Here is an 11,905-nt window from a genome sequence, read left to right as displayed (position 1 = left end):
TCCTATTTTTTAAAATAAAAATAAAAACAGAAAATAGACCTTGGGATGTGGAGATAGGTAGGTGAGCCTGGTTGATGATCCTGAATTTCTTTGGAGCTCCAGTTTCCTGATTTGTGAAATGGGGAGTAAAAACCATGGCACAGATCTATGTCACATGAAAATCACATGCAGGAATGGCCACAGAGGGCTTCCCTAAGGGCAGGAGTGATTGTGCGTGCGAGTGTTACTTAGCATCATTACAGCTCCTTCACGGTAGAGACGGGGAGTGGCTGTTCTGTTTGTCTCCTGGAAACATGGTCCAGGTTCTGGCATTCTTTTTGGCTCTAGGAGGAACCTCCTGCTAAGAGAACATGGTCCTTCATTCCAGCTGTCTTTGGAAAGTGCTCTGTTGGGAAATAGCAAGAGGAAATTGGCAAGGTGCCCAAATACTGATTTTCGTGGTTCAGGAAAACTGGGACCTGAGAAAGTGTTGTCCATCAGTGGACAGCCTCGGCCCTGCTGGCATCTGGATGCCGTGTCCATCAGTGGACAGCCTTGGCCCTGCTGGCATCTGGATGATGTGCAGTTACTAACCCCTTCTGACCTTGGAAGCACCGGGCCTTAGATAAGACATTAGAGGAACTAAGACGTCATTAGTCCAAGCCTCTGTATTTTTAAAAATTTATGGACAGCTAGCATACCAGGCTCCTGTGTCCATGGGATTCTCTAGGCAAGACTACTGGAGTGTGGGTTGCCATGCCCTCCTCCAGGGGATCTTCCCGACCCAGGGAACAAACCTGTATCTCTTAGGTCTTCTGCATTGGCAGGTGGGTCTTCACCACTAATGTCACCTGGGAAGCCCCTTATTATCGCTTTTAATTATTTATTTTTGGCTGTGCTGGGTCTTCTTTGCTGCACTCGAGCTTTCTCTAGTTGCTGCATGCACTGGCTACTCTTCGTTGAGGCTCGTGGACTTCTCCTTGCAGTGGATTCTGTTGGGGAGAACAGGCTCTATCTAGGTGCATGGACTTCAGTAGCAGCAGCTCATGGGCTCTTGAGTGTGGACTCAGTAGTTGTGGTACAGTGGCTTAGATGTTCCACGGCATGTGGAATCTTCCTGGACTGGGGATGGAACCAACGTCCCCTGCATTGGCAGGTGGATTCTTACCCACAGTACCACTAGGGAAGTCCTTAATTTATTTATTTATTTATTTTTTTAAAAATTATTTTCAGGAAGACCTGGCAGTAAAGTCTGAACTCTGCAGTGAGCGTAGGCCTTCACACGTGCCCAGTGTTGCTTAACCCCACCTCCTTAATTTATTTTTAATTGGAGGATAATTGCTTTACAATATTGTGTTGGTTTCTGCCATACAATAACGTGACTCAACCTTAAGTATGCATATATCCTCTCCCTCTTGAACCTCCCTCCCCCACCCCATCCCACCCCTTTTGGTGGTCACAGAGCTCCACAAGCCCCTGTATTTTTGATGGGTGTGTAAGAGAGGGCTGAGAGGAGCTGAGTCTGCACCATAGCTTGGTGACCATGCCCGGCCAGGAGTGCTATTTTGAGCCTCATCTCAGGTTTTCCTCTGAACTTCCTAGGGATGCTCTCAGGTTAAACCTACCATGTTAACCAATACTGAGCTGGGTGCTTTACAGGAGTTTTTACTTATTCATTCCCCTGCAGACTGATATTGAGCATCTGTTGCATATCAGGCCAGTGCAGGACACCTAAGAGGTACAAAGATGAGTTAAATTCATTCCTTCTCTGAGGTACTAACCAAGGGCTGGAAATGGCAGGGAGAGGAGTAAGTTCCACTTGAGAGGGAAAGAATAAAGTCCTGGGAGTTCAGAGGAGCGAGAGTTCACGTGAGAACCAGAGGATCAGAGGGCGCTGTCTGTTCATCGAGTGTCATTCATTCATTCCAGAAACAGTCTCTGGAGGAATGATGTATATAAATGCTTATGGCCTCCTCCTTGTCTGCCAGATACAGTGCTTCAAGATTTCACATACATTATCTGATGTAAAATTATAAACAGACAATGTAGAAGGAAGATTATAAACTTGATTATGCAACAAATCTGAATTTAAATCCTAGTACTGACATCTCTTTAGCTGTGGGACTTTTGTAAAAATTTAATTAATGGCTCTCGACCTGCTTCCTTACCTGTCAAATGGGGTTATTCATCAAAGAATTGTCCTGAGGATTGAAAGAGATGGTGTTTGTAAACCATTTCACATATGGCCTGGCACAGAGGAGGCTCTCAGTAAAAATGCTGGCTCTCTTCCCTTCCTGCATCCTTTTTTTTTTTTCCTTCCTGCATCCTTGAGAACTTTTTTTTTAAGAGACAAATTATTGCCTCTCATGTTTTCTAGATTCGGGCTCTGTTCTCTGAAAAGGGAGCACTAATCTAGTATAACACTTTCGACACTTTACTTCCCTAATCTTTCAGGATGAAAGGGTGGGTCTCTTCCCCTTCATTTACCAAAGCCATCCTATTGCGAACTGAAGGCTACATCAAAGGAAGCTCTGCACTGAGAAGTGTGACTGTGCTCTCCAAATTTCCATCCCAAATTCCAAAAGTATTTGGGTTTCTGTTTTCTCTGGAGCTGGAAGGCCAAAGCTCCAGCACTGCATGGAAGATCATGCTGGGTCTGTCTCGGGCCCTGAAGGTCTCTCCTACTCAGGGCACCCATCTGGGGTACTGTCGTGGGTAGAATGTGCCTTCCCCAAAGGATACGTGAAATCTCATGTACCTTCTACTCCTTATTTGGAGATAGGGTTGTTGCATATGGAATTAGTTAAGATGAGATCATACCATAGTAGAGTGTGCCCTTATTATAACATGACTGGCGTCCTTAGAAGATGATCATGTGATGAAATTGTCATGTGACAACAGAGACAGAGACTGGAGCCAAGGATGGACAGCCACCATCAGAAACTCAGAAGAGGCGAGGAAGGATTCTCCCTTACAGGTTTCAGAGGTAGAATGCTGCTGTTGACACCTTGATTTATGGACGTCTGACCTCTGAAACTGTGAGACAATACATTTCTGTTTTTTTTAAGCCGCCCAGTTTGTGGTACTTCATTATGGCAGCCTGGGGATACTAATGAGGAATTAAATGAGTCAACATTTCACCTCCATCTTAAAAGCTCAGGAAATGGAGCCCCCAAACCTCCCTAATTCACCAGCACCATCACTTTAAGTACAGGACTTGGTAGGGGAAGTGAGTTTATCCAGGAATTAGGGAATGCATAGCTGTGGCTCAGAGAAGTGATATGAATCACACACAGTCCCATGGCTAGTTGGGAGCAGAGCCTGCTCCCCAATCTGTCTCTGAATGCCTAGTCAGCTCTACTAGGACAATAACATAGCTAGTAGTTAGCTTCCTGCTTAAGACCTGGGGCTTCAGAGTGTCTAATCCTCAGTTTTCCCACTTGTTGCTTCTTCAGTTCAGTTCAGTTCAGTCGCTCAGTTGTGTCCGACTCTTTGCGACCCCATGAATCGCAGCACACCAGGCCTCCCTGTCCATCATCAACTCCCGGAGTTCACCCAGACTCATGTCCATTGAGTCAGTGATGCCATCCAGCCATCTCATCTTCTGTCGCCCCCTTCTCCTCCTGCCCCTAATCCCTCCCAGCATCAGAGTATTTTCCAATGAGTCAACTCTTCTCATGAGGTGGCCTAAGTCCTGGAGTTTCAGCTTTAGCATCATTCCTTCCAAAGAAATCCCAGGGCTGATCTCCTTCAGAATGGACTGGTTGGATCTCCTTGCAGTCCAAGGGACTCTCGAGAGTCTTCTCCAACACCACAGTTCAAAAGCATCAATTCTTTGGCGCTCAGCCTTCTTCACAGTCCAACTCTCACATCCATACATGGCCACAGGAAAAACCATAGCCTTGACTAGATGAACCTTTGTTGGCAAAATAATGTCTCTGCTTTTGAATATGCTATCTAGGTTGGTCATAACTTTCCTTCCAAGGAGTAAGCATCTTTTAATTTCATGGCTGCAGTCACCATCTGCACTGTTGGAGCCCCCCAAAATAAAGTCTGACACTGTTTCCACTGTTTCCCCATCTATTTCCCATGAAGTGATGGGACCAGATGCCATGATCTTCGTCTTCTGAATGTTGAGCTTTAAGCCAACTTTTTCACTCTCCACTTTCACTTTCATCAAGAGGCTTTTGAGTTCCTCTTCACTTTCTGCCATAAGGGTGGTGTCATCTGCATATCTGAGGTGATTGATATTTCTCCCCGCAATCTTGCTTCCAGCTTGTGCTTCTTCCAGTCCAGTGTTTCTCATGATGTACTCTGCAAAGAAGTTAAATAAACAGGGTGACAATATACAGCCTTGACGAACTCCTTTTCCTATTTGGAACCAGTCTGTTGTTCCATGTCCAGTTCTAACTGTTGCTTCCTGACCTGCATACAAATTTCTCAAGAGGCAGGTCAGGTGGTCTGGTATTCCCATCTCTTTCAGAATTTTCCACAGTTTATTGTGATCCACACAGTCAAAGGCTTTGGCAAAATCAATAAAGCAGAAATAGATGTTTTTCTGGAACTCTCTTGCTTTTTCGATGATCCAGCGGATGTTGGTAATTTGATCTCTGGTTCCTCTGCCTTTTCTAAAACCAGCTTGAACATCTGGAAGTTCACGGTTCACATATTGCTGAAGCCTGGCTTGGAGAATTTTGAGCGTTACTTTACTAGTGTGTGAGATGAGTGCAATTGTGCAATAGTTTGAGCATTCTTTGGCATTGCCTTTCTTTGGGATTGAAATGAAAACTGACCTTTTCCAGTCCTGAGGCCACTGCTGAGTTTTCCAAATTTGCTGGCATATTGAGTGCAGCACTTTCACAGCATCATCTTTCAGGATTTGAGGTAGCTCAACTGGAATTCCATCACCTCCACTAGCTTTGTTCATAGTGATGCTTTCTAAGGCCCACTTGACTTCACATTCCAGGATGTCTGGCTCTAGGTCAGTGATCACACCATCATGATTATCTGGGTTGTGAAGATCTTTTTTGTACAGTTCTTCTGTGTATTCTTGCCATCTCTTCTTAATATCTTCTGCTTCTGTTAGGTCCATACCATTTCTGTCCTTTATCGAGCCCATCTTTGCATGAAATGTTCCCTTGGTATCTCTAATTTTCTTGAAGAGATCTCTAGTCTTTCCCATTCTGTTGTTTTCCTCTATTTCTTTGTATTGATTGCTGAGGAATGCTTTCTTATCTCTCCTTGCTATTTTTTGGAACTCTGCATTCAGATGCTTATGTCTTTCCTTTTCTCCTTTGCTTTTCACTTCTCTTCTCTTCACAGCTATTTGTAAGGCCTCCCCAGACAGCCATTTTGCTTTTATCTGGTCTTAAAAACAAACACCCAATAAATGTCAGTTGGATTTATTATATAACAGTACAATCATGCTGTTATTAATGATTATTTTCTTATATCATGCATAGTTCACATACATTGCTTCATTTAATTCTCATGGTTGTCCTTGAGGAGAATGCTTTTATTCCAGATTTGCTGATGAGGAGGCTAGGCGCAGAGAGGTCGAACACATTGCCCACATCACCAAATAGGAAAATGGTGGCATTGGCCCACACATCAGCTGTGCAGCCTCCTGAGGCCCTTTAGGGCTCCTCTCCAGCTACTGGCATTTAGACTGAGCTTTCACGGCCTCAGTCAGCCACTTATTGCAGGATAGCCTTAGGCCCCCCGCCTCCTGACTCAGCTGTGGTGTCTGGCTCTGCTTGGAGGGGTTAGCATTCCTCAATTATTATTTTTTTCTTTGAAAATTGTTCCCTTGCTAAAATATAATTTTTTTCTTAATATATATATATTTTATTGAAGTATAGTTGACTTACATGATTCAGTTATACATAAACACATATGTAATTTTTCATATTATTTTCCAATTTAGGTTATTACAAGATATTGACTATAGTTCCCTGTACTATACAGTAAAACTTTGTTGCTTGTTGCATATGTATTTTTTTTAAATTAGAAATCTAGCATTCTATTCATACTAAGTCAAACAAGTGGAGTCAAAATGCCATATATTTTTAAGTTAGTAAGAATTCATAAGTTTTCTAAAATATGTATATTATATTTAGTATTTATATATATGTATACCAAAGCTTTTAAATAAACATTTTAAAATATCATTTTGAGTATATAAAATCACAACTCTCATATGAATATAACACAAATGAATGTGAAATATTTTAACTTATTAATTTATGAGGGGAGTAATAAGAGATTAAATGTGAACTTGACTTACAGAGACTTATGTTCTCTTTTAGACAAAATCCATTTGGATCACTATGAGCAAGAATTATTTGCACTGACCTGAATAGGAAACATTTGCATTATGATTGGTTTTCTACAAGTGAAGTTTTATTCCCCACAGAGTTGTCAGATAGCTTAGTCAATCAAACACAGTCAAAGGGGGCATAGCATCTGATAACCCTGGGACCACTAGACGATGCTCAGAATTCAAATGAAAGAACACCCAGGAAGTGTTTTTGCCTATTTCTAGCCTTTGATAAAATTTCCTGATATTCTTTTAATGCAAGAAACACAAAAGAGTTTTATCCATGAAATACATAGAACACTTGTAAATTACTAAGGAAAAGACAAAGGATCCAAAAGAAAAATGGGCAATGGACGCTGAATCCGTAATTTACAAAATATCCAATAAAAATGAAAAGATGCTCCACCTCATTCAGATCAGATCAGTCGCTCAGTTGTGTCCAACTCTTTGCGACCCCATGAATCGCAGCACACCAGGCCTCCCTGTCCATCACCAACTCCCAGAGTTCACCAAGATTCACATCCATCAAGTCAGCGATGCCATCCAGCCATCTCATCCTCTGTCGTCCCCTTCTCCTCCCACCCTCAGTCCCTCCCAGCATCAGAGTCTTTTCCAATGAGTCAACTCTTCTCATGAGGTGGCCTAAGTCCTGCAGTTTCAGCTTTAGCATCATTCCTTCCAAAGAAATCCCAGGGCTTATCTCCTTCGGAATGGACTGGTTGGATCTCCTTGCAGTCCAAGGGACTCTCGAGAGTCTTCTCCAACACCACAGTTCAAAAGCATCAATTCTTTGGCGCTCAGCCTTCTTCACAGTCCAACTCTCACATCCATACATGACCACAGGAAAAACCATAGCCTTGACTAGATGAACCTTTGTTGGCAAAGTAATGTCTCTGTTTTTCAATATGCTATCTAGGTTGGTCATAACTTTCCTTCCAAGGAGTAAGCGTCTTTTAATTTCATGGCTGCAGTCACCATCTGCAGTGATTTTGGAGCCCCCCCAAAAAAGTCTGACACTTTTTCCACTGTTTCCCCATCTAGTTCCCATGAAGTAATGGGACTGGATGCCATGATCTTCGTTTTCTGAATGTTGAGCTTTAAGCCAACTTTTTCACTCTCCACTTTCACTTTCATCAAGAGGCTTTTGAGTTCCTCTTCACTTTCTGCCATGAGGGTGGTGTCATCTGCATATCTGAGGTGATTGGTATTTCTCCCGGCAATCTTGATTCCAGCTTGTGTTTCTTCCAGTCCAGCGTTTCTCATGATGTAGTCTGCATATAGTGGAGCATCAAAGAAATGCAAATCGAAACTGCCATTAGATACGATTTCACACTTGGCAGGTAAACTTGGTAAAAATTTAAAAATTGAGTATTAGCAAGAATGTGGACTCCCAGGAATTCTCATACACTGGAGGTAGTAGTTTGAATTAGTTAGATGCCTTTGGAAGGAATTTTGCCAAAAGCTAGTTAAGTTGAAGATGTGTATATCCTATGACAAGAGTACTGCCATCCCCCAGAGAAAGTCCTGTACATGTACCAAAATGGTCATGGCAATCTTACCTGTAATAGCAGATCACTAGAAATAACCTAAATGTCCATAATGGGGAGAATTGAGAAAATAAATGGTGGTGTATTTCTGTATTCATACAATGTAATACTGTACAGCTTAAAACAAATGAAGTTGAGTTATATATAGCTATATAGATATATCTCAAAAACGACGTTGAGTGAAAGAAGCAAGTTGTAGAAGAATCAGAGCAACTTGTTAAAGCTTTAAAACGTGTGAAAACCATATTTACTTTGACAGGGACATATGTGGTAAAAATGTAAAACTGAGAAAAGGAATGACATGTATAAACCTCAGGGCAGTGATTTCCTTTGGGATGCAGAGAAGGGAATGAGATTAGGGAGGGTGACATCAACAGTATCTGAAATGCTTTATTTTTAATACAAGTGAAGGGTATGAAGATGTTCAGTATACTGTCTTTTGATATTTTAATATGCTTGAAATAATAACAATAATACTTACATTTCATTTCCCTTGGCTTAAAAAGTGAAAAAATACAGCTTTCCCTTCACAGTTTGAAAAAAATTGCATTTCTCAAAAAAAAAAAAAAAGATTCACTTCTCTAAAGAACCTCTAAACAACCTGAAAAAGAAACAAAAGCAATTAGTTGATTCTTTTTAAGAGTCCAGTGGATGCATTATTCCTTGGAATTTGGATCTTAATTTGAGTGCAGAGGAAGCCGCTGAAAGGTTGTTAGCTGAGGGGTGATCTCATTCTTGGCTTGCAAGGATTTTTGAAACTGGCTCCTTCTTTCTTTCCTATCCTCATCTACCTACCCCAGCTTCAGTTTTTCTTCTCATAACTTCACACTTCAGTAGGTATGTGCTGCTTCTTCACACCATAGTGTAGTAGCTCGTGGTTTCCTTTACTTATGATATCGTTCTCCCTCTTTCTTTTTGGCTAACCAACCCATGCTCTTCCTTCCAGAGCCACCTCAGGCAACACTTTCTCTCCCTCAGGAAGTTCTCCTTGTTCTCTTAAGATGAGTTAGGTTTGCCTCTGAATTCCCAGAGTTTGTTTGGATATTGGTGTCAAAACCTTATTTCATTATTGTCTTTCCAGCTCTCAGCAAGGCGCCTTAGTCAGAAGAAAGTGTTTAGGAAAGAGAAGTGCTGTTTGACCAAGAAGGTGTAAACTGGGTGTTTGCTCAAACCACGCAACAACCTCACCCCCACCCCCACCAAACTACTGGTTTCTAATATCGGCTCACTGGTCGTAAAGTACCATTTCAGTGTGAGCTCCTGTCAGCCTTTATGAGACTTGGCTAAGATCTTGGAAAAGAGACTCTGTAAAGGGGGTTGTTGGGGTGGAGGAGAGGAGTGAAGTTCAGAAGGAGATCATGGTGCTGGATCCAGCCCTAAGAAACTTCTGATCCCCACTCAGCAAGCTGGAGATGATGTGGCTAAGAACACACATCCCTTTACTCCAGGTCAGTGCTCCTTCTTTTGTTCTCCCTTCTGTGGCTTGAGAAAACAGCTGCTCTGTATCATCTTATTCAAATCTCTTCTAATACTTGAAACAGGAAATGACTCTCCAGTTCTGGGGTAGTGAACCTGGGCCAGCTGCAGCAGGTGGCTTGGAAGGACCTATGAGGCACCGGAGAATGGATGAGCCTCAGGAAAGCAATATTAAACTTGAACAGGGTCTCAGAAAGGTTTCTATAGTTGAATCACGTTATTGCAAGTTTTGTTCCAAAGGTCTGGCGACTCTTCTAAACGTACTCACACGTTTGGATATTGGACTGAATCTCAGTAGATCCATCCTTGAGGATCGTCTAGGGACAGACTTTTGTGCAAAAAAGGAAAGGGATGATGAATGATTACATAGATAATGCTTCATCATTAGAAGGCAGAATAGGACAGAGGCTGTATACAAGATGAGGCTTCCACATCGTCAGGAGAAATGTGGATGGTTGTACTTAATTATCTTTGAATCTTCAGGCTAAACCAAGGCCTGAGATATGGCAAGTTTCACCAAGGTTTGCTGAATGAAGGGAAGAGCTATGCAGAAATCTCATGACTGGAGAAAGCCTCACCCATCAGATCTCATACATCTGATTTGGAAGTATGTTGGTGTCAAAATAATAAATAAGGGTTCCTGCAAGAGCTTTTGGCATCAAACTGGAAACATGCCAGATACACATTATCAACTGGATTAAAACTGAGGAAATGCTCAACAGCAGTTTTTAATGGTTAAGAATTAAGGTGTTTAGGCTATGATGGTGCTTTCCAGCAGTGCCTAATTTAATCACCTTTTTTTCCCCATAGAAATACTCTCAAACACACAATAGGACCTAAAGTTGCAATAGTCTGGAAAGAATGACCTCCATGAATAATTGGCAGGTCTTTGGGAGGGTTTTTTTCTCTGACCACATCATTGATGGGATGAGGTTGAGAAATAACTCACTTTGACTTCAAAAATAAAACCACAGCACCATGCTGGAATGTCTACCCCTGCCCCAGAGTGTCTAGCCTTCCATTACTTGGAAGCAGCCTTCTAAAGCAGGCGGCTCACTTCCTACTGTTCCCACTGTCCACGCTGGCTCTCTTTCTCCATCCATTTGGTAACTATTACTCTCAATGATGTACCATCCTGGGAAGTTGGCAGTGGGAAGAGCACAGGAGGAGTGTTTTAGGAATGCAGCACCCTGGGAAAAAAGCTTAATTGGGGTTAGACATTTGGATTTTTACAGATTTTTCTCTTTTTATTATTTTATTTACCCTTGCAAGCATATGGGGTCACAAAGAGCTGGACATGACTTAGTGACTGAACAACAACAACAATGTTATTTAATGTTTATATCTAACTACAGAGCAGAGAGGTGTCTGAATATAATGCCAGTAGCTAAAGTTTTTATAACCCTCTAGAATTTGAAAGATAATTTCAGACTATTTCATTTGCCATCACCTCCAACAAACCCAGGTATAAGTACTTATTTCCCCTTTTCTGGACCCCAGATAGCCATTATCCTCTCAACCACCTTGTGAAGGAAGGGACTATTATGATCTCTGCTTTATAAGTGAGGAGACTGAGGCTTAGCAATGTCAGTAACACAGTTGTTATGAATTGTGTCCTCTCAGCAAATTCATATGCTGAAGCACTAATTCCCAAAGTGATGTTATTAGGAAGTGGCGTCTTTGGGATATAATTAGGTTTAGATTAGGCCATAACAATGGGGCCCCATAATGGGATTAGTGCCCTTGTAAGAAGAGAGAGAGACATGAGTGTACGGACATCACAAGCAGCAGTCATCTGCAAGCCAGCAAGAGGGTCTTCACCAGGACAAAACCCTGCTGGTCTCTTGATTTTAGACTTCTCAGCCCCCAGAACAGTGAGAAATCAATGTTTTCTTCTAAAGCCACTCAGTCTGTGGTATTTTGTTAGAACAGCCTGGACTGAGACAGTGATGAAGTCACATAGCCATGTGAGTAGCAGAGCTGGGTTGTGAAAGACTTGGCATGTAAAGACCAAGGATCCTCCAAAGCAAAGCAGAGTTGTGGGCCCCTTTATGAGGTTTGTATTAAAAGTAGATGAAAAATGAAGAAACACCAAAACAGAATGAAAAAATATCATATTTTAAATGGTTATATTTAATAGATTGGGCTTCCCTCCATAGCTTAGCTGGTAAAGAATCCACCTGCAATGCTGGAGACCCTGTTTTGATTCCTGGGTCGGGAAGATCTGCTGGAGATGGGTTAGGCTACCCTCTCCAGTATTCTTGGGCTTCCCTGGTGGCTCAGCTGCTAAAGAATCCTCCTGCAATGTGGGAGACCTGGGTTCAATCCCTGGGTTGGGAAGATGCCCTGGAGAAGGGAACAGCTATCCATTCCAGTATTCTTGCCTGGAGAATTCCATGGACTGTATAGTCCATGGAGTCACAAAGAGTTGGACATGACTGAGTGACTTTCACATTTAACAAATTATCACCTCAAATACCACATTTCATTAACCTGTTTTGTTTCTCAGCCAGCAAAAAGTATACCAATTAAAACATTTTTGTGCAAAATTGTGTCATTTAAAATTTTGAGGAGACAGTTTTAC

This window comes from Bos javanicus, chromosome 3, assembly GCF_032452875.1.
Source record: "Bos javanicus breed banteng chromosome 3, ARS-OSU_banteng_1.0, whole genome shotgun sequence".
Lineage (NCBI taxonomy): Eukaryota > Metazoa > Chordata > Mammalia > Artiodactyla > Bovidae > Bos > Bos javanicus.
The sequence above is the reverse complement of the archived record's forward strand: the minus strand, read 5'-3'. Positions refer to the sequence as shown.